General features: G+C 43.6%; 1 long non-coding RNA gene across 2 annotated transcripts in view; it reads left to right on the top strand.

Moving 5' to 3' along the window:
* LOC102497455 (uncharacterized) overlaps positions 1-23,684 on the top strand; it is a 32,510-nt gene extending 8,826 nt beyond the window's left edge. For both annotated transcript variants that reach the window (XR_001371015.2, XR_335761.3), the window contains exons 3-4: positions 19,281-19,460; positions 23,523-23,684. This is a non-coding gene — a long non-coding RNA (uncharacterized LOC102497455). The remainder of the gene's footprint in view (positions 1-19,280; positions 19,461-23,522) is intronic.
* Positions 23,685-23,939: the final 255 nt, after the last annotated feature.

Raw genomic sequence — 23,939 nt, forward strand, 5'->3', positions numbered from 1 at the left:
AATGAATACATATAAAAAAAAAAAAAAAAAAAAAAAGCAGGAAATAGCAAGAGTCAGCAGGATGTTGAGAAATTGTTGGGAATGTAGTAGAAAATGGTATGCTGATTCCTCATCAATTAAACAATGGCTAGCCATAGGGAGTGCAGCACTACACAATGTCTGACGATGCTGAGCCACATGGGAAAGTCCTGGGGTCATATCCCAGCATCTCCCTATACATTTTGGGTATATGCACATGACCATAATCCTGGTTGGTTTGGGCTGGAGGTGGATTATGGTGTGGGGACCCTGTTGGGAATATTTCTCTCTCTTCCTCTCTCACTCACTTGTGGAAAAAAATAAACAAATAAAAATAGAAATAAAAAAATTAATTAAATATAGTTACCATATGATTCAATTCTACTTTTTGGGATGTGTATGTATCCCCCAAAGAACTGAAAGCAGGGACTTGCACGTGTATCTGCACGCCCACATTCATAACGCATTATCACAATAGCTAAGAGGTAGAAACGACTCAGGTGCTTATCAACAGATGCATGGGTAGACAAAATGCGCTGTGTATATATAGAATGGAATATTGTTCCGTCTTAAACAGGAAGGAAATTCTGATGCTACAACATGGATGACCGTGAAGGCATTATGCTAAATGAAATGAGCCAGTCACAAAAAGACAAGTACTGTATGGCCCATTTATGTGAGGTTCCTAGACAAGTCAGATTTATAGAAATAGAAAGTAGCATGGTGGTTGTGAGGATCTAGGGGAGTGAGAAATGGGGAGCTACTGTTTAGACAGTACAGGGTTTCCATTTTTCAAGATAAAGGGAGTTCTGGATGTGGATAGTGGTGTGGTTGCACGGCAGTGTGAGTGTACTTGATGCCACCAAACTGTACACCTAAAAATGGTTAAGATAGTAAATTTAAAACAATTAAAGTTTCTTTCTTTCTTTCTTTCTTTCTTTCTTTCTTTCTTTCTTTCTTTCTTTCTTTCTTTCTTTCTTTCTTTCTTTCTGAGTGAGAGAGAAAGAAAGACAGGACCCCTAACAGGGTTCCTGCACTGCAACCAACCCTAGCTTCAGCCAGCCCCAGAACACAGGCACCCACATGCCAAGTGACATACTCAGGGAGGCCTTGGGACACAAACCTGGAACCCTTTTATGCGGGTCAGCCTCACAGATCATCATGCTTTACTGCTGTATCACTCTGGCCCCCTATATATATATATTTTAATAAGCCAGTGGGTATGTGTGCTCACCAGAGAGAGAGAGGAAGAGTAGGAAAGTGTTCCCCACCCCCAAAGGGGCATGGTCATACTGCAAACCCTTTTCCTCTGTCATCCTGTCGGGATTTGGGGCACATACACACATGGTCCCAGTGTGTTTCTCAAGCTGTTGGGACTGATCTTTGAACCCCTTGGTCAGCCATGTGGGATCCAGAGCCTTTAACTGCTCACCTATAGGACCAGCCCCAAGATGGTAAATTTCACTATGTATATTTCACCACAATTTAAAAAATTCGCAAGCTGCCCTTGCAAAGTAGGTTTTATTACTCTCATTTTACAGGTGGGGAAGTTAAGGTGCAGAGAAGTTAGGTAGCTGGCTTGGGTTACACAGCTGGGTTTCCAATTTAGACCAGCTCCCTGTGAGAGCTGAGCCTCTTCCCTGTGCATTCTGCGTGGGGTCCACTCGGGGGGCAGCAGAGGGTGCCGGGAATGTGCTGGTGCCACACAGCCTCGCCTTGGGCTGTCCTAACCTCTCCTTTCTGTGCTCCTTTCCCTCTAGACTGCCCTTCCTCCAACGCTGCTTCCTCCGGTGTCTTTATTCTTGTCTCTGCCTTTTCCTCGTCAAAAAACGTGCTCTGAGAAAGAATAAAATAATGAAATCCTGCTCACGCATTTCTACCTAAGTTACATGGTGTGAATTTAAATCAATGTGGTACCTCTCTGAGGGGTGCTTGCATTTTAAGCCTCATCACCCTCTGTGAAATGAAAGGCTTTGTCCCATATTAAAGGAATTTCAGGCATCAGGGACAGAGTGGGGAGGATTGGAGGGTGGTGGCGGCAGGTCGGGCAGCTATTACTCAAAGAAATGTGCTAAAGGCTGGGAGCTCGAGGCACCAAGCTGGAGGGAGAGAGGGTTCACGGACAGACTGACCTTTCAGGGTCTCACAAAGCTGTGAGGTGTGGACGCAAGGGAGTTATTCAACAGATCGGTGGGCGGACAGGTGATGTCGCATCCTCCCCTGTGAGCAAGGTGGTTGCCTGATTTCCAGGGTCCACGCTCTTGTTCGGCATAGAACTGTGCAGACTTTAGACAGAAGAATCTAGAGTTGATGTCCTCAGGGTGTCATTTTCTGGCCAGTTGTTAATGCCTCATCTCTTCCTGTCACACTGTGAAATTCCAATCCCGAGCTGGACCGGGTGTGGGACCGGGAGATCTCTGTCCACAGAATCTGAGCAGCAATTCCTTTAGTGGCGAGGGTGAGTTTTACACACTCCCTGGTATAGAGTGCTGTGTAGAGGGGGTGCCCAGCCCCCAGTCTGTGGCCTGTTAGGAGCGGAGCCACGCAGCAGGAGGTGGGAGTGAGTGAAGCTTCATCTCTATTTACAGAGGATCCCCACTGCTGGCACAACTGCCTGACCCCATCACCCATCAGATCAGGGCCGCGTTAGAGTCTCGCAGGAGAGAGAACTCTGTCGTGAACTGTGTGTGCAAGGGATCCAGTTTCCATGCGCTCACAAACCATGCCCCTCTCCCCCCATCTGTGGCAAAATTGTCTTCACAAAACTGGTCCCTGACACGAGAAAGATCGGGGACTGCTGCCGTATGGAACCAAAGGAAAGCCTTGTGGATCTGAATGCCTCTCTCCTGCGTACTTACGACTAAGATATCTACCAGCGAGTAGAAAAAATAGTACGTCCACACTGTCCAGGTTAGGAGCCCTGACTCAACTCGGGCTTCCTGGTCCCTACTCCACCTCCTGCCAGTTCTGTGACATTGGGGAGGTTTCGTTTTTTCTTTTCTCTTCTTTTTTCTTCTTTCTTTCATTTTTTTCATTTTCTCTCATAGGATGCGGGCACTTGCTGGAGAGAGACAGAGAGGGAAAATGAAAGATCACCCGCCAGGGGGGATGGCCACAGCACAAGCCTTCATTTTATTGTCCACTTGAGATTTGGGGCATGCTCGCCCACATGCCCTGGGTGATTTTCAAGCTGCCTGGTTCGAGACTCAAATCATGGTTGGCCATGTGGGCGTCCAGAGCCTTAGCCACTAAGCCACCTGCTGGCTCCGGGAGGGTTTCCTAACTTCTTCGTACCTCGGTGTCTTACTCTGCATAATGGTGATAGTGAGGTTGTTTCATGGAAACCCAAGGCTCCAAATGAACTGGTTCTGGCTGCCACCTAAATGTGAAGCAAACATCTCCTTTCCTCCAGGAGGAAATAGCCACGTCCCCAGCACACAGTTTGGTGAGTGGGGTCCAAGGCAGATTTGAGCCCCACTAAATCTGCGGTGCCTTCCCAGCCAGGCACGCAGTGTGCAGGTAGCCTGGCAGCCCTGTGAGATTGTTGTGAAGATAAAATTAGAAAAAATGACTATGTGATGTGTTGGGCATTATGCTCAATAAATACTAGCTACTATTATAATGAATATTAAATATGTGCGTCACTCGTTTAGTATACCAAAAATCAGTTACTAGTCTAATAATGTAAAGGGGGAATCACCAACATAGCCGATTATACTGAAATATTCATCTATAGCAATAAGATACATTTTTATGCTGATGATTATAAGTCGGAGAATTTACTACGAACCAGAGACTCTAACACGTAAGAGGACCCAGCTGAGGAGACTGCAAAGTGCGAAGCAGACATAGTTACAGGGTTTTTGCCTGCCCTGCTCTGCACTCCAGGGACACAGCATCCCTTCATCTCTCCATGTGAAAACTTGAGCGGAAGCAGGGTTGTCCTCGATCTCTAAACCAGCTGCCTCAATGCTCACACCTTCCTGGCAAGAGGAAACATTATGTATCACCTTTCTAGCTTTGCTTGGTTGGTGGCATGTAGATAGAAGTAAGAGCAAACAGGGTGAGCGATGCTGTCTACAATGTAACAAAGATGTTCTAGAACTAGCAGGTAGTGTGGAGGGTAGGGCAGCAACATCCCACATGTCCACTGCACAGTCCTAGACCCAGCAGCCCGAAAATCATGCTATGTGTGTGTGTGTGTGTCTGTTTGCATGCATGCTCAAAATCCTGAAAGGAGAATGAAAGAGAAGGATTAAAGCATGGCCATCCCCACATGGCATGATTTCTCACTCTCTCTCTCTCGGTCTCTGTTTCTCTCCAGCGAGGGCATGCACCCATTAACAAAAAAGAATAAGAAAGGAAGATGTTCTCAAAATTGCCTCTTAAAAACAATAAGGCCAGAAAATTATTCATTGTGAGAGAGAATGGGGCCAGCAGGTGGTGTGGTGTTTGAGGCACTGGACTCCCACATGGCTGACCACAGAGTCTTGGATCTGGTGACTTGCTTTCTCACTTTCCCTCTCTCTGTTTCTCTCTGGTGGGTGCATGTGCCTTACTGCAAACTTGAAAAATAATAATAAATAAAATAAATTATTTAAAAAAAGATATTACTTTTTTATTTCTATAATTGCCAAAAGATTCATATGCTTGTCAGAGAGAAAGAGAAAGCACTCCTCCACCTCAGTGGTGCATGGTCACACTGCAATCCTTTTTCCTCCATCTCTCCATTCTGTCAGGATCCTGGGCACACGTGCCTTTCCTTCCAATATGGGATTCAAGCCAGCAGGACTGAGATTCGAACGTCGGTCAGCCATGTGGGATCCATCTCCCACTACATTTACATTTTTTTTTCTATAGGAATTGTGAATAATGCCACAATAAGCATTGATGTGCAAGCACTTTTCTGACTGAGCGTTCTCCTGTCCTTTGGGTAGATACCCAGGAGTGGGATTGCTGGATCATATGGTAGTTCTATTTGTAGGTTTTTGAGGAACCTCCATATTGTTTTCCACAGTGGCTGGACCAATCTACATTCCCACCACATTGTAGGAGAGTTCTCCTTTCACTGCAACCCCGCCAACACTTACCACTTTTTTTTTTTTTTTAATCTTTGCCATTCTGACAGGGTTAGGTGGTATCTCATTGTGGTTTTAATATGCATCTTCCTTATAATGAGGGATGCTGAACATTTCTTCATATGCTTTTCAGCTGTTTATACGTCTTCCTTATGGCAGAGACTGAAAGATTAGAGGACATAAAAACAATGAAAATAGTTACGGACACTGGAGACGGTGGGTAAGGAGGGTGGAAGAGGGAAAGTGGGTAGAAAAGGAAATCAGGGGAAAAAATAGAGAGGCAAGGCATTTATGGGACACAGTAAAGGCTTATTGTTGATGTTGTGTATCGTATTCTCAACTGGCCTGGTCTGAGGTCTATTTCATGTTGGGTAAATTCTCTTTGCAAACCAAATGATGTATAGCTATCAAATGTATAAAATAATATTGATAAATAAAATTAATTAATATCAATAATATTAATAAATAAAATCTTAATTTTTTTCTATAGGGTACATGCACTTGTGTGAGAGAGAGAGAGAGAGAAAGAAAGTGAGAACACACCCCCCAGGGCCAATGGTCACTCCACAATCCTGTCTCATTTTCCTCTTGGGATTTTGGACACACATGCACAGGCCACCACTGTGCCAACAGGGTCTTGATGCCATTGATCCAAACCCTGCCTCTGATTATAGGCAGGAATGTACTCACTGTACTTATGGAGGTCTCTGGATGTGAACCTAGAACCTTCCTACATGGGTTAGCCTCACAGAACATCACATTTTATGACTGTACTACAGTCTGACCTCTGATCCATGTAAATTCTTGATCTCCTCAAGTTCTCTTGCCTCCAGCATCTGCCACCCTCTCTCTCTCCATCTCACTCACTAATGGAGGAGCATTGTGCACAGCTAAGCCAAGGTGGCCTGCTCTTTTTTTTTAGAGAGAGATTTTTGCTATCGGGCGTGTGCGCTAGCCAGAAAGACAGAAAGCACAAAATCATCCCCCCCAGGGGGATGGCCACACTGCAATTCCTTCTTCTCCATTCTCCTATTGGGATTTGGGGTTTGTATGCACATGTGCACAGTGTGAGTTTTAAGCCACTGGGTCTGGGATTCAAACCACGTCAACTAGCGACGTAACCATTACGCCGTCCGCTGGCCCCATGTAAACCTGTTCTTAAGGACTGGCGTGTTGGATGATAACAGAGGGTCACCATCCATAGCCGTGCTTAGGAAAGAGCTGAAAACAGGGCTTCACTGTTCTGCCAGCACATGCCTACATTTACAGGGAAGAGGCAAGAATACAAAATGGAGGCCTCATCCCTCACTTTCTCCTAGGCCTCATCCCTCACTGTCGCCTCAATGCTTTCCCTAACATTAGCTTCATCCTGCACCTGAGGGACCTCAGGCATGAATACTCTGGGTCAATATTTAAACTCTGTACTGCCCCCTTTGGGCAAAGGTTTGCATAGGATCAGGGAACTTCATGATCCACAAGGAGGGAGAGAGGCTCAGCACAGACACATTCCCATTGGCTCATGCAGAGGTGTTGGCTAGCACAGGCTCCTGAGAGCCACTATGAACTCCACTTTCAGGGACATCATGACATCACACTGGGGAGCTTGAAATCAGCAGCTGCAGAAATATTGACGGCATGGAAATTGACCGATTTTTGTACCTAGAGAGCTGGTTTACCATCACACCACTGCTCCATGGATGCCTCCCTTCCTCCCCCATGCACAGATACATAACCAGAGAAAGGCCAGAGCAGAGCCCTCTATGGCAGTGTTCTCAGATTTTGCTCCATATTAGGATCACCTGAGAGCCCTGATGGCTTGGAAATTGGTATTTCGAAAAGTTTCCCAGGTAATTCCAAGGTATAGCCAAAGTTGTTAACTAATGTTCTAAAACATCTCTTATCAACGTTTACTGCAGATATAAATTGTCTGGGGATATTTTAAATGATAGATTCTGGTTTGGTAAGGCAGGGTGAGGCCTGGGACTCTGAATTTCTTTCTTTTAAATTTAATTTAAAAAAAATTTTTTTTTCCGTGGGGTGTGTGTGTGCTTGCCAGAGAGAGAGAGAGAGAGAGACAGAGAGAGAGAGAGAGAGACAGAGAGAGCAAGAGAAAGTAAGAAAACAACCTCTAGGGGAATGGCCATACAACATTCCCTTCTATTCCATTCTCCTCTCAGGATTTTAGGCACACACGTATATGCACCCAGCATGTTTTCAAACCACGGGGTCTGGATTTCAAGTATGCAGTTGGCCATGTGAGACCCAGCTGCCTTAACCCCATGACATTAGCTGGTCTGTTTTTCTTTTTTTAAAAAGGAATTTATCTCATTTTATTGCAGCAATTTCAAACATTTCACCTTTGCTCTAAAAATTGGTCGTATCTGGCAGAACTCATGGACTTCATAAGACTCCTATATATCTATTCTTTTTCACGCTCTTTATTCTGCTGTGTGACTCCATTCCATAAGTTATTTGCCTTGTTTATATGTATTCTTACGTCTGTTAAATACGTTTTCCTGAGTCCCTTCCCTCTATTTCCTATTCCCTGTACAGTCTCTGGTATCTACAGTTGTCCTCTCTACTTCTATGTCTTCAACTCTTTTCATTTCTGCCAAAGTCCAGACATTCAGTATAATTTAAACAGGGGTATACCATGTTTGTCTTTCATGGTCTGGTTTATTTCATTTAGCATTAACTTTTCTAGATTCGTCTGCTTTGTACTGAATGACAGGATGTCACTGCTCTTTATGGCTGAGTAGTACTTCACTGCATACATGTGCTGTGCTTTCTTAATCCAGTCATCAGTTATTGGGTACTTAGGTTGATTCCATGTCTGAGCAGTTATGAATAATGCTGTAATGAACATGGATGTGCAAGTGTTTATCCAAAAGTGTTTTCCTATCCTTTGGGTAAATATCCAGGAATGGGATTATTGGGTCATATAGTAGTTCTGTTTGTAAGTTTTTGAGGAAACTCCACATTGTTTTCCACAGTGGTTGTGCTAATTTACATTCCTACCAACAGTGCATGAGGATTCCCTTTTATCCACAACCTTGTCAGCTCTCATTGTTCTTTGTTTTATTTTTATTTTTATTATTATTTTTTATTCTATCCATTCTGACTAGGGTAAGTTGATACCTCATTATAGTTTTGATTTACATTTCCTTTATGATAAAAGATGTTGAATATTTTTTGGGACCAGCAGTTAGCGTAATGGCAATGTCGCTGGACTCTCATGTAGTCAACCGCGGTTTGCGTCCCGGATCTGGTGGCTTAAAACTCACGCCGGGCACGTGCGCGTGCGTGCCCAAGATCCCGAGAGGAGAATGGAGAAGGGATTGCAGCGTGGCCATCCCCCCTGGGGGGTGATTTCTCGCTTTCTGTCTCTCTTTCTCTCTCTGTCTGGTGAGCGCACGCACCCTATAGCAAAAACCTCTCCCCCCAAAAGAAAAAAAAAGATGTTGAATATTTTTTGATATGATTTTTGTCTGTTCCTATGTCTTCCTTAGAGAGGTACCTGTTGGGATTGATTGTCATGCCCTCCCTCTTTTTCTAAATGTCAACTTTAGTTATTTGTTTATTTTTTTAAGTTTTTTTTTTTTTCACTTGTTGAAGAGAGACAAGAAAGACAGTGAGAGGAAAAGTGAAAAAACACCCTCAAAGGGGGATGGTCATGCCATAATCCCTTCTCTTCCTTTCTTCTCCTGGGTACACACACGTGTGCCTGGTGTGAATTGTGAGCTGCCAGGTATGGGACTCAAACTGTGGTCAGCCATATGGGAGTCCAGTGCCTTAACCACCATGCTACCTGCTGGTCCCATGATTGCCATTTTTAAATAGGATGATTAGGGGGTTTTTGTTTGTTTGTTTGCTTTTTTGCAGGTGTGCTGCTTATGTTCCTTATATATTCTGGTTATTAGTCCCTATCTGAAGTCTAGTTTGTAGGTATTTTTTCCCATTCTGTGGGTCGAGACTGTGCATTTTGAACAAACACCCAAGTGCTACTGATGCTGCTGGTCTCTTGCTGAGTAGCAAGAGTCTAAAGCACAGGACCCAAAGGTGATCTGTTATTCTGAGAATCCTCAGCTTTGCCAACCGTGGGGAATTCCTCATTGGAGTTATCTTTTTCTTTAATCTCTGGCCTAGACATTTTTTGCAGCCCACTCTGATCCCTTTCATGCTGTTTAGATCATGGGACACCAGTCTCCCTTGAAGACTGGGAAAAACATCCAGATTCTTTCCATCTCAGTGCAGATCACTTCAGTGCTCCTTTCTAGACTATGCTGGGTTTGGGTAGGGTGGCATTTTCATAAATAATCAAGCCATTTTTCTTCCATTTCCCTCTACCCACCCATGTTATACCTTTAGAATTCTGGAGTATGAGTATAGTTATTTATTTTTTGTATATATATTTTTCCTTTCCTGTTACATTGACAAAGACCAAGACTTAGTGATAAGGACCCTAATGTGTGAATAACCTGCATGAGTGGCCAAGGGGTGTGTGTGAAAATGAAGCAGGATGTGCAGAAAAGGGACCAGATCCAAGGAGCCCAGCAGTTAATCCTTTAGTCACATAAGCTGAGAGTTATTGCCACACTCTTAGAGAGAAGCACAGGACTCTTCACAGAACTAAAGTGATAGTGAATCTTTCATCATTGTGTATCTTAGCCCATTTTCTGTTGCTTATAATAGAATATCTGAGACTGGATAATTTATAAAGAATAGAGATTTGTTTGGCTTATGACTCTGGAGGCTGGGAAGTCTAAGACTGAGAGGCAGCATCTGGTAAGGACCTTCTTACTGTGTCATAACGTGGTAGAAAGATAAGCAAGCACCAGAGACAGTGGAAATTGGGTCAAACTCATCCTTCTATAACTAACCCACTCCTGAGATGACAGCCTTAATTCACTAAGGATAGTAACCCAGGACCCAATCATCTCTTAAAGGTCCCACCTCTTAATACTGTCACAATGGCTATTAAATTTCAATGTAAGTTTTGAAGAGAATATTTAAATTCTATCACTGCTTAAAAGTGTAGATAGATACTAGCGAAAGTGTACCTAATTCTTCCTACAGAATGTGGGTTCACCTCCTACACTGCCAGTGGAAATGCAAATTAGTACAGCTTCTGTAGAAAACAACATGGAGGCTCTTCACAAATTTACAAATAGAACTGCCATATGACCCAGTAATCCCATTCCTGGGTATTTACCCAAAGGACAGGAAAACGGTTAGAAAGACACTTGCACATCCGTATCTATTGCATCATTGTTCACAATCACTAAGACATGGAATCAACCTAAGTGCCCAAAAATCAATGACTAGATTTTAAAAAATGTGGCATGTATACACTATGGCATATTACTCAGTCATAAAGAACAGTGAGCTCCTGTCATTAGATACAGAGTGGATGAAATCTAGAAGATTTAATGCTAAGTGAAATAAACCAGACAATAAAAGGCAAAGATGATATGACCTTACACAGTATATACCATATGTCTGCACTCTGTCTATGGCAGAAATGGAAAGATTTGAAGATATAATAGTAGGGAGGGCCAGTGTAGATACCTGTGACTGTATGGGAGGGGGCTGGATGGTGGAGGTTGGGTGGGAGGGGCTCAGCAAAAAGGCATTTAAGAGATATAAGAATTTAAGGTTCTTCGTCGAAAATGTTGTATATGTTGATATCCTTGATTTAATTATCACACATTGCATGCATGCTTTGAAAAACCATATTGTATGCCATAAAGACATATGACAATGAAATTTACATAAGAAAAAAGAAAAGAATGTGCATTCAGTCACTATCAAGTTTTTGTTGCATAAAATCGTGAGTTAAAGAAACTTCCCCTGGACAGAGGTTACCATACCGAACTCTCAGAATCAGGTTCTGAGGACTACGATGGCCTTCCAGAGTCTGGCATGACTTTATATGATTCTATTGCACTGTTGCCCAGGCAGATTCATAGTCCAAGCCAGTCCCTACTCTGGATGGTCCTGGGCTGGCTGCTACTGGAGAAACTTTTCTGGGGATGTTGTTCATGGTGATGGAAAGTTAAATCTAGTATAAGCTGCCTGAGTGTCTCCCAGATCCCTGAAATCCACAGAGTTCTGTTTCATGTTTCGTTTTGCCAAAACTTGTCTCAGAGAGGGTGAGTCTTGGTTATGGGCCTTTGGAACATTCACTTAGCAGATATTTCCTGCCTGACATGATGACCCTGAGGCTTCATTGAAGTAAAGTGCTATAACCAGTGGCTCTGGTTAAATCCTCCTATTGCCTGGAATCTCCCTTCTTTACTTTTCTTTTTCTTTAAGAATTATTTCATTTTTGGGACCAGCAGTTAGCATAATGGCAGGAGCTGCGCTGCCCCATTGGCGGCTGCGGTTTGTGTCCCGGACCTGGTGGCTTAAAACTCACACCAGGTGTGTGTGCGTGTGTGCCCAAGATCCCGAGAGGAGAATGGAGGAGAAGGAATTTTGGCATAGCCATCCCCCCGGGGGGTGATTTCTTGCTTTCTCTCTCTTTCTCTCTGTCTGGCAAGCGCACATGCCCTATAGCAAAAACCTCTCAAAAAAAAAAAAATAATTATTTCATTTTTTATTCATAATCATTATTATTATTTTTAAAATTTGAGCCACGATTGGCCCAGTGGGAGTCCAGCACGTTAACCACCATACCACCTGCTGGCCCCTCTCCCTTCTTTTCATATCCACTCAAAGTGGCTTCAGTCCCCATCTCATTTCCTGTAGGGTTTCTGAAGTGCCTCACAGCCATCTTGCACTCTGAATTCCTGCACCCACTGAACATGGTGTAGATCATCTCCCCACTCCCAACTTTGGGGAGCCCTTCCCCTCCTCCCTGTCTGTCCCGTTCTCCTGTTTACCCAAATGGCCACTATCACTGTTCTGTTGCTACAGATTTTAGCTGAAGGTTTAGGGACAATAGAGGGAGATTACAATCCAGAAAAAAACCTAATAAACAACTTAAAATTGACTATGAGGCATGCTAAGTTTCACTGGCCATCCTTGCCTCGGCAAATACCTCACTGGTCATCTTTCACCCTGGGTGAAAGGTCTCTGGATCGCAGTTGTGCTTCCTCCCTCTGCAGTGCTCCTCTCTCCTTCCTTTCAGGGCTTTAGACCAGAGTCTCAGCACCACCCAGGGAAGATAAAGTCTTGCTGCAGTCCTGTCCAATCCCTTTCCTTGGTGACTCTCTCCTTCCTGACTTCCCACTAATCTCATTTTTGCAGTCAACCGTGTCTTAGCAAAGTAATTCCATAGGCAGCCTTCTACTGCCAGGAACAGCACTATTCCCTAAAACACCAAAAGCCTTTTTTAGTTTCAAATTTTTATTTACTTAATTTTATTTATTATTATTATTTTAAAATTTCTATAGGGAATGTGTACTCACCAGAGAGATATAGAGAGAGGGAAAGTGAGAAAGCAAGGCACCAGGTCCAGGGCTTGAACCACAGTCAGCCATGTAGGAGTCTAGTGCTTTAACCACCCTACCACATGCTGACCCAAGAAGTCTTTATTTTATTTTTTTTTAAAGGTTTTTGTGCACTTGTCAGAAGGAGACAATGAGAGGGAAAGTGAGAAATCACCCTCAAGGAGGAGGGCAATCCTTTCCTCATTCTTCAGCTGGGATTTTGAGCATGCACACATACGCACCTGGCATCATTTTCAAGCCACAGGGTTTACGATTCAAACAGTGGTTGGCCATGTGGGAGTCCAATGCTTCAATCCAGGCCACCTCCTGGCACTATTTCATCTTTTTGTAGTGATTATTTTTCTTTCTGCTGCATCAGAAGCTCTAGGAACATTAAAAAAATTGGAAAATAGTTTGCCGGTTTCTTAAAAAATTAGACATAGAATTACCACAGATGCAGAAATTCCAGTTATGAGTATATGCTCAAAAGAACTGAAAACAGGAACTTGAACAGATATTTATACTCATGTTCCAACAGCATTATTCACAACCATTGAAAGGTTGAAAGGTGGAATCAACCCACATGCCCACCTACGGATGAATGGATCAACAGCATGTAGCGTGTGCGTTCAATGGAAAGCTATTCGACCTTAAACAAATTTCTGACACGTGCTACATGTTGAATCTTGAAAACACTACGCTAAGTAAAAAGGCCAGACAACTGAAATTTCTCTTCACCTTGTATAGTAGACGGCTGAAAAAAAAAAGAAACGTAAGATGGGAGTAATAATGGGTCGAAGTTTACAATATAAAGTGTTGTTTTGGTGTGGGGGTTGTCACTAGGCTCTGTTCAAGTGACTTAAGTATGTGAGATATTAAGTATCCATTGACATGGATGTGTTCAGCCATTTGCATTCATGAACATTTAAATGCAACAGATATCATTTCAAGTGACTCTAAAGGAATGAATAAAAGTCAATGCTATTGGGAAAAAAAAAAAAAAGCCAGACACAAAAGGCAGGTGTGGTGTGAGCCCAGTTACATGCAGTCCCTAGAGTAGTCAGAGTCCCAGGCTGAAAGCAGCATAGAGGTTACTGGGGAAGTGGGGGAGAGCAGCCATTGTTTAAGGGATACTGTTTCTGTTTAGCTGATGTGAAGCTGGCTGGTGGTGATGGCTGCACAACAGTGGGGCTGCTTAGTGCTGTTACATTGCACACTTGGAAATGGTTAAAATGGTAAATTTCCCGTTATGTATATTTCACCACAGTGAAAAAACACAAATTAGGGGTCTTGACTCCTTAATCTTCTGCGCCCTCAGGCAAGACCCTTCTCCGTACATGTCCCTGGAGAGCCCTGGAGGGGACAGGTGAGGGCTGAGGGCAGGGTGAGCTGGTTGTTAGGGCGCAGCTGTGCCTGCAAAGTAGGAGGGGTTGTTTTTCAGATTCTGCTTCTTTGGGACTTAGCGTCCACGCTTGGCTCACAGGGAAGCCCTCCCTCTAAAGATCCCAAATGTTTTGTTGTATTCAGTTTTCACCTGTCTTTTGATCAAGTAGAAGCCAGCTCCCTCCCTGGGATTAATATTCACAACAAGCAGCAAGCGATTAATTTAACCAGTTGAAATTTATTGTGCACTCGCCTTAACTCAAAGCTGGCTTCTGCTCGGTGTTTATTTTTCACGGGTGATGCATTGCACATGACAGCCCCTAAGCATCTGAATTTAAAGCACACCACTGCACAGGGTTCGTCCAACCCCCCTTCCTTTAGCCTGACCCCCTGAAATCTACAGAGCTCTGAATTCCACACTGCATCTCAGAAAAGGTGATTCATGATTGCTGGCCTATGGGAGCAATGTGCAGCCTTCAGGTGGTTTAAGATTTGGATCTCGTGTCTGCCTCAGGGAGCTGGTGACTCTTTTTATTTTAGGGGGCTTCAGTCAATAAATTCTGACTCTAACTTACAAGCATGCCCCACCCCCCCTCCCCAGCTGTCACAGAAGCACCAGACTGAGTGTTGTCTCTCACACTGAGCACGAAACACTTCCTGTTGCAGTCATCACCATTCGGCATGGCGTGCACCGCAAGGCATCGTGTGGCTCCTCTGGTCCCCAGCTCCCCTACCTCACCTTGCTTCGCCTCACCCATGCCTCCACCCTACAAAGTGACTGTCTAGAGAGGACTCGAACTGCTGGTGCCTAACAAGGCAGAACAAAGGCCCGTGTACTCGTGGAGTTCCATTTGGAGTGCATGACAATTTCAGAGCACAAATGGAAAAAGGAAAAAAGAAGGTTTGAAATCCATAGCTGGCTTTTATCAAACCAGGACATGTAGCTCTTGACTGACAATCAGCCAGCAGCTAAACCCCACGAGGCATGGTTCTTACTTGCAGCTTCTGGCTGGCTATTAGCTACCAGCAGCCTTCTGACCCTTTTTCCAGGGAAGTAACAGCTGGCAGCTGACAAAGGCGCTGGCAGAGTGGGCAACTTTTGCTTTTCTGGAAGCGGATATAAGATTGGCAGGAAATAAGGCATTTAAAATATGACGATGATAAGCATTTCCACTTGCCTTTCTTTATTATGCTTGTGGATTCTGGCTCTGATTGCTGAAATGTATTATGTGCTAAGGAGCTTTGATGGCATTTTTTGAGAAAAATAGATAGATGTCCCATTTCTCTCTGTCAATAACACCAGCCAGATAAAGCTTCCTTCTGTGAGTGTTTTCTACTTAACTTAGCTCTCTTTAAAACAATTCTTAACAACAAAGATGATAGAGTAATGGTCGTGAGATTATGAAGCTTAAGTGTGGTGCCACTGACTAATTAAAGCATCTCTTAAGCTCGCTGGGTCTGTCAGGCAGGGTCTTCTGTAGTTTTGCAGCAGTTGGGGAGACGTGAAAGTTGGGATGATTAAAGGTCAATTTAGTCTGAGTTCTCTGTTCAATGAGCCACTTAGCCCTCCATGCTTCTGTTAGAAAGAGTTAGCCTTGGGACCAGCAAGTGGCATGGTGGTTAAGGTGCTAGACTCCCACATGGCTGACCATGGTTCAAGTCCCGAACCTGGTGACTTGCTTTCTTATTTTCCTTCTCTCTCTCTCTAAGGTGAGTGCACATGTCCTGTACCAAATTAAATATAATAATAATAATTTTAAAATGAGATAAAATACATCATTCTTTTCTTTTTCTTTTTTTTAATAATAGAGATATTATAGGGCACGTGTGCTTGTTGGAAAGACAGAGAGACAGAAAGTGAGAAATCACCCACCCCACCCCCCCAGAGGGGATGACCATGCCTCAATCCCTTCTCCTCCATTCTCCTGCATGTATGCACCTGTGCCTGGTATAAGTTTTAAGGTGCAGAATCTGGGACTCGAACCACGGTTGACTATGTGGGAGCTCAGTGACGTAACCATTATGCCATCTGCTGGTCCCTAAATACATAATTCTTTTTTAAAAAAATAATTATTTAACTTTATTTATTTTTTAATTTGACCAGAAAGGGAGAGAGATAGAGAGAAAGGAGAGAAAGAGAGAGAAAGGAGAGAGAAAGAGAGAGAAAGGAGAGAGAGAGAGAGAAAGTGAGAAAACCAGCCACCAGGTCTGGGTCAGCTATGTGGGAGTCCAGCGCCTTTAACCACCATGCCATCTGCTGGCCCCACTAAATATGTAATTCCTAAAAGAAAATAAAAAAAAGAAAGGGCTAGCCTCAGTGGTACGCAAAGGTAGATGCTTCTACTTGGCAAACTGAGGCCTCACAGGAGGCCCAGGCTTGATTTCTGGCCCACTCTAAAGGCTGGATGCAATAGCGAGCACCTGTGCCCGGAGGCTGAGGTAGGTGGATCATAACGAAGTGAGACTCCGCCTAAAAGAAAATAAAAAGGGAAGAAGGCACAGAGGTGGTAGATAGAGGTGGGTACACAACAGGAGGCGTTAACTGAAGAGTTAGTGATCATGAGACATAATGGGCACTTCAGCTGGGTGGAAAAACACGTTGTGATAATCCTTCATTTCAGTTCCTTGGGTTCGAGCTTCTTTGCTTCTGGATCTCCCTCAGCAAGACATAGCACTTTGAGGTGGTAGCCATTATACTCTCAGCAATATTGCTATTTGTATTCTGTTAATAATAGTACAACCTGCTGATTATAATGGTTGATTTCACAAAAGTAATTAAAATGTAGATATTTATGGTAATGTTGTCCACAGAGTAGCAATGGAGGAGGACAAGAAGCCTGGGTTTTGACCCTAAGTGGTCAGCAGGACAGGGAAGTATCCAGAAGGTCAAAGAACTGGACGAAGTAGAAGACGCACGTTTCCAATACAGACATGGTAATAGGTATACATTCATATTAACTCAGCAGAGTATATTCAGGATACCAGATTATGTTTCTTTTCTTCTTATTATTTTCCTCTTCTTCTTTTAAAAAATTTGTTAGAGGATGCATTATACCCTTGCTGGAGAGAGATAGAGACACAGAGAGAGAGAGGAGGAAATTGAGAAATCATTCCTCCCTGGGGGAGGGGGAGGGCTTGGCCATACTGCAATCTCTTCTCTCCCATTTCTCTTTTTGGGATTTTAGGCATGCACACACATACACACAGCGTTTTTTTGTTTTTGTTTTTGTTTTTGAGAGGTTTTTGCTATAGGGCATGTGCGCTCGCCAGAAAGACAGAGAGAGACAGAGAGAGAGAAAGCAAGAAATCACACCCCCCCCCCCCGAGGGGAGGGCCACACTACAATCCCTTCTCCTCCATTCTCCTCTCGGGATCTTGGGCACACATGCACACACACCCGGCGTGGGCTTAAGCCACCAGGTGTGGGACTTGAACCGTGGTCAACTACATGGGAGTCCAGCGACATAGCCATTACGCCAACTGCTGGTCTCTACACAGTGTGTTTATCAAACCCCAGGTCCAGGACTCAAACTGTGTAGTCAACCATGTGGAATCCAGCCACCTCAGCTACCATGCCACAGGCTGGCCTGGATACTGTTTCTTATGTTCTTGCTTAAGAGGAAGAAGAAATGGATCAATGCTAAGATGTTGAGAAATGCTTGCTTTTCAAGAAGGTGGGCTGGACACTGGTGTTTCTAGCCATTCCTTTCCAAGGACTCGTGGTCGTGATGGTAAACACATTACAAAGGGTATAGTGGCAATATGAAGAGGATTGAGGAACAGCAGTCACTGGAGGGTGGGAGGGGAAAGGAAGATAGAGGACAATTTCCTAAGTGGGTCCTTTGTACTTTTGTTTTTAATCATGTAGATAATTACTGTGCTATAAAATAATGTTTTTTAGGTTGGAAGGGAACTTCGCTGTCTTGTCTTACCCCAGCTTTTAATTAAGACCTCACTTACACCATCCTAAAGGGATGAACTGCCATCCTATTTTTAACAAGGCCCAGGAAAAGGCAACTCTAGCCTCTTCTTAACTGAGCCATTTTATTGACCCTCATGGTTTTGATTCATATTTTCCTCGCAGCGTGAAGGTGACACTGCCCTGTGTGAAGGAGCCACTGTGCACCCAGGTGTAGCTCAACTCGGTTCAATGAGATAAAATGTCCAGAGCTGTCCTCTTTGTTTCACACGGCAGCACACATTCATATGTGATTAAGAAACAAAGCAACTAAGGGAGGAATGTACTGAGCTTATCAAAGTGCAATCGCTGTTTCACCAGAAAAACTAGTGTTTTCATTCTATTTTTGGTGCTGCTAGGCTGACCCTGGGGAACCAAAAACATTTTGCATTGAAATAAAAAAATATTACTTAACAGCTATAGTCAGCCCATGGCTACATTGTGAAATAGGCAAATTTTGTTACTAGGATTTTTCCCATCATCCCTTGTTGAGTCTTTCTTCTTACTGTCCCCTTGCTCTGCTCCAAGGCACCTATGCTCTCTAGGTGCCAGGAAAACAAAACAAGCTATTTTACACTAAAGTGCCATTGACTCCCTGTGAATTTTACCCCAAGGACATCTGCATTTTATACCAGTCTGATTCCAATCAGGAGAGAGAAACTACATAGTCATTTCAACCGGGAGAATATAATACAGAGAATTATTCACCACGCCAGGGGATTAACGCTAATAAAGAATTGGTTAGTAGAAAGAAAGAGAACTCAGAACTCTAAAGAATGTAAGAATGGTAGACATGGGGCCGAGCAGGTGGTGTAGTGGTGGACTCCCACATGGCCGACAACAGTTCAAGCTCTGGACCTAGCAGGTTGCTTTCTTACTTTTTCACTTTCCCTCTTTTTCTCTCTCTGGTGAGTACCCTTGCCCTGTTGTAAACTAAATAATAATTATAAATAAAATTGGGACTATCAGTTAGCGTAATGGCTATGTCGTTGGACTCCCACGCAGTTGACTGTGGTTCGCGTCCTGGACCAGGTGGCTTAGAACTCACGCTGGGCGCGTGTGCGTGCATGCCCAAGATCTTGAGAGGAGAACGGAGGAGAAGGGATTGTGGTATAGCCATCCCCCGGGGGGGTGATTTCTTGCTTTCTGTCTCTCTGTCTCTCTCTGTCTGGTGAGCGCACGTGCCCTATAGCAAAAACCTCTCAAAAAAAAATTAAGTAAAGAATTCTTTTTTAAAAATGGCAGATATATGAAGCAGCCATGATCCTTAGGGCTGAGATAGATGCTGAAGAAGAAGCCCCTCAGGGCTGAGGTCCAGACCTTGTTGAAGGGAGCCCATCTGTGGCACATTAGTTGGTTGAGAAGATTCTGGAATGTCCTGGTGAAACTTTCTGGAAATTTGCCCTCTAGGGTAATGCTGATTGCAGAGAGATACCTCACCAGAGGCAGTCTGCTACCAAACCAGATCCAGGGAAGCTGCTCACCATTGGGTGCTGCTGGCCCCCATGCATGAAAGGAGCCAGGTACTGGAGAAGCAGCCTGTGCTTCAGTAGCCTAATAAGCTGCAAGTGTCTACCAAGCAAGCCTAAGGTAAGAACCCAGGGAGAACCCCCTTCCTCCTACAGTGTCTCTCTAGCACCCTCTATTGACATGCCAGCTGCAAAGGAAAAAGATTTGAAGGGCACAGGTAAATTTTTAAAGAGCACATGATGAAGGGTGAATTAGAGCTGAGAGGCAACAAACTGAAAAGTGGCACACATTTTAAAAGAGAAATAAAAGATCAAGGCAATGTTGACCCCAATAGAATGAATTTCTAATCGTAAAATTCCAAAATAGGCAGGTTAAGAGGAGGTATTTTAGAGCAAGAAAGCTTTCTAATGGTCCATAAATTATACCGTGTAGATGACATAAATGTATGACTATGTCAGGATTAAATGGGGTTATTAAATGTTATTTCAAGGTAAGGCTTGGATGTTGTACTCTTAGTTCAGGTTCATTTATTCCTAAATATTCTAGCACTGATTAGATTGTGTCAGTTGCATTTCTGCTTTCGATACATGAGGAGACAGCATGTTCTTGAGTCCTTACTTCTAGGTGAAGCATGAAACAAGTTCTGATGAAAGGAATGTGAGCAGAAGTAATAATTGCCATTTCCAGGTCTAGTTCCTAAAATGTTTCATTAGACTGTTAGTTCCCTGATAGTCAGATGAAGGCTCAGAATCCATCGAGGGCTCTAAAGGAGCTCAAGATAGTAGTGGTCTCATGTTGGAAATAGTTAGAGCAAACTCAGAGGACAGATACTTAAGAGAGCTGTTCAACCCACCTTGGACTAAAGTCTAAGTTGTGTTAAGCCTTTCAGGTGTCTGGGATTTTTGTTACTGCAGCTAGGTTTAATTACCCTGACTGATACACTGAGCAAATTAAGAACCCTAGGATAGCCTTAATCTTAACGTAAATAACAGGGAAATAGTACCCATCATTTCTTGTAGTTGAGTTTGCCAAAACAAAGAAGCTAGACCATATTTCTTTTCAGTTCTATGGATGTATATGAGTGAAAAATGTGATATTGCACGTGAGTTTTCTCCTATCTAAACTAAGCAAGATCTACTTCTGCAGCCTCCTCTGATTTTATAACTGTCAGACTTTAAAGCCTGCCAGGAGACATTTTTGGGACCTTAGCTGGGGAGAAACTACTACCTTGACTTTTGTGATTCAGGGCCCTCTGGAGACCAGCTCTGACCCCTCCAGTGGTTTCTTTATGGGACGACAGTAGGGTTAGCACAAATCTCCGGAAGTTCTGCATCCTGTGATCCAACACCTCGGGAGTAAATCACTTTTAACAGCAGCATGGCACAGTATAAAGTTTATGAAGGATGGACATAAATTTAGGTCTGGAAAGAGCACCGTTTCCTGTGGTGACAGGCAGCTAGGCCAGCGTGCTCAAACACTCCCTCACCTCCGTTAGTGGATTGCAAAGGCTGTCAGCTGGAGGCCTTAGTAGCACAACAGAACACAAATGAGCATCTGCAGAGAGAGCCGGGTCACACTCTAGCACCTGACATTGGAATTCAAACTCAGAAATTGCCTTTTATACCGTCAAGTTTGCTTGGTGTAGGAAATCTGTTACACTGAAGGCAGCACCCTCTAACCCCAACAGATACCTCTCCGGAGGTTGCAGTGAACTCTAGAGAAACCAGTTAGAAACAAGGGGTTGGGGGCAGAGGAGAAGGAGGGGGAGGGCAGGAGAAAAGGAAGTAGGTTAGAGGGGAAGAAGGAATATGGGGAGGGGAGACAATGAGTGAGAATTTTATTCTGTCTACTGACACATGATTGTACGGTTTTACGTTAGAATTCTGTTTGGGGACAGAGGCTCTTCAAAAGAACTCACTACATCTGAAAGGGGCTTTTTACACTGAAATTGACATCAACATACCCACTCCCATTTCTTGCAGGATCTACATTTTCGGCTTTGTCTTTGATTCAGTAGGATTACATAGGTTATATTGGTAAATGAGCAGGACCCAGGGACATACAGAGTTGAAGGGCTCACACACGTATTAATAAAACTTAAACCATAATAGTCCTTACAGACTTGGCCTGTGGCACTTGTTAAATACCCCCAAAGTTATAGATCATTACTCTCCAGGAAAAAAAAGTGGATGCTGAGCTTGAGAGCCTGTAGGTGAGGCCCCTGGGGGTGGGAGTGGGGGTGGGATAAAAGTTAGAGGAAGGGAGGGTCATCTTGAAAAAGATGTAAAGTGGCACTTCTGGGTTAGTTTTGGAATATCCTGCCCTCTCCCAACAAGGGGGTGTGGGGGATGGACACAGCAGGGATCCTGGGGACGCCAGTGCAATGGAGAAGCTTTGCCAGTTTGGAACCTAAGAGGGACGCAGAGAAAGCCCAGTGTCATTGAGAGCAATGACTTGTGAAGACCTGGAAATATGTTGCTTTGGCTCCTGGGAACGCAGGCGGCCAAGGGCTTCAAGTGGTTGATGACGCTGGAAGATTTCTGCAAACACCCACCCTTGTTAGGGAGGGCAGCACAGTGCAGGGATTAGGAGAGTGGGTCCTGGCCCAGGGCAGTCTGCCCTCAGTCCCCGGCTATCCCAACTCAGTAGCTGTGTGATTTGGGGCAAGTCACTTATACACCTTCGTTTCCAGTTCCCTCAGCTGTGAAATCTGGATAACTAGCCTCACTATTTGTGGTTGTTTAGAACAGAACCTGGTGTATGAGGGGTAACCTAGCAGTAGCCTAACACTTGCAGGGGAGGACCAAAGAGGAGATGAAAGTCTCTCTCCTCACCCATGCCAAGGCTACCTTCTGCTTCCTGCACACAGAAATCTTATTGACAGACAGAGAGACTAGGCACATAAAACTACATGTAGAATTAATGCTTCCTTTTCTTTTTTCTTTTTTTGAGAGGTTTTTTACTATAGGGCACATGCACTTGCCAGAAAGACAGAGAGAGACAGAGAGACAGAAAGCAAGAAATCACCCACCAGGGGGGATGGCCACGCTGCAATCCCTTCTCCTCCATTCTCCTCTTGGGATCTTGGGCACGCATGCACACTCACCTGCCATGAATTTAAGCCACTGGGTCCAGGACTTGAACCGTGGTCTACTACGTGGATGTTCAGCAACACAGCCATTACACCATCTGTTGGTCCTAAATTAATGCTTCCTTTTATTCGGATGGTATGGGGTCGTACAAAGAACTCTAGGCAGGGAGTGAAGGTACTGGGCTTTATCACTCAACCCTATCATCATGATGAAAACTATTATTCTTTAGAATGTTTTTGGTTATTCTAAGTTCTTTGTATTCCCTATAAATTTAAGAATCTTATTCTCAATTTCCACAAAACCTTCTACTGGGACCTTTATCGGGGTTGCCTTGACTTTACAGGCCCATTGGAGAGAACTGAGATCTTAATGCTATTAAAGTTTCTAATCCATGAAGATGGCATATCTCTTTCCCCTTATTTAGTTTGAATAACAATAATTTGAGTAAAACTTCAGTTATTTTCAAATGATTAAGCAGAAAATAACTAGTTATTCTCAAATGATTACCAACTGTAACCCAGTAATTCCACTCCCAGTAACTAAGAGAATTGAAAATATATGTGCACACTAGAACTACCACGTGAATGCTCATAGCAGGATTATTCACGACCATCAAAAAGTGAAAACAACCCAAAGGAAATGTGGTATATCCATGTAATGGAATATTATTTAGCAATAAAAAATGAAGTACGAATATGAGCTTCAACATAGATGAGCCTTGAACTCATGCTAAATGAAAGAAGCCATTCACAAATAATCACATATTACATGGTTCCATTTAAATGAAATGACCACAATAGGAAAACCTATAGCAACAGAAAGTAGATTAGTGGATGCCTAGGGCTGGGCAGGGTGGAGGGGACTGGGGAAACGATGCCTAAAGGCGTGGGGTTTCTCTGAGGTAACAAAAATGTTCTAAAATGCATCGCGGTGATGACTGCACAACTCTGAGAACATAAAAAAAACTATTAAACTGTACAGTTTAAATAAGTGAGTCTTATGGTATGTGAATTATATTTTAAAAAATTTTAAGACTTATTTTCATCATCTATTTTTATGAGCTGAATTGTATCCCCTACTCCATTTATAGGTTAAAGACCTAACTCCCGGTACCTCAGAGTGTGACTATATTTGGAGGTGAAAGGAGCGACTAAGTTGGAGGGCCAGCAGATAGCGTGGAAGTTGGAGCGCTGGACTACCACTTGGCTAGCTGCAGTTGAGTCCCTGACTTGGAGAGTTGCTTTCTCTGTGTCTGTCTCTGTTTCTCTCTGGTGAGCGTGTGTGCGCTATAGCAAATTTAAAAAATAATAATAAAGAAAATGAAAAAAAAATTTTTTTAAAGAGGTGATTAAGTTAAAATGAGGCCTTCAGGATGAGCCTGTATCCTACCTGTGTTCTTCTAAGAACAGATGCAGACAGACCGAGAGACACTAGAGATGTATATGCAGAGGAAAGGCCGTGTGAGCACACAGCCAGGAGATGGCCCCCTGCAAGTTAGGCAGAGGGG

Source organism: Tupaia chinensis, unplaced genomic scaffold (genome assembly GCF_000334495.1).
Source record: "Tupaia chinensis unplaced genomic scaffold, TupChi_1.0 Scaffold000527_1, whole genome shotgun sequence".
In the NCBI taxonomy this organism is placed as follows: domain Eukaryota; kingdom Metazoa; phylum Chordata; class Mammalia; order Scandentia; family Tupaiidae; genus Tupaia; species Tupaia belangeri.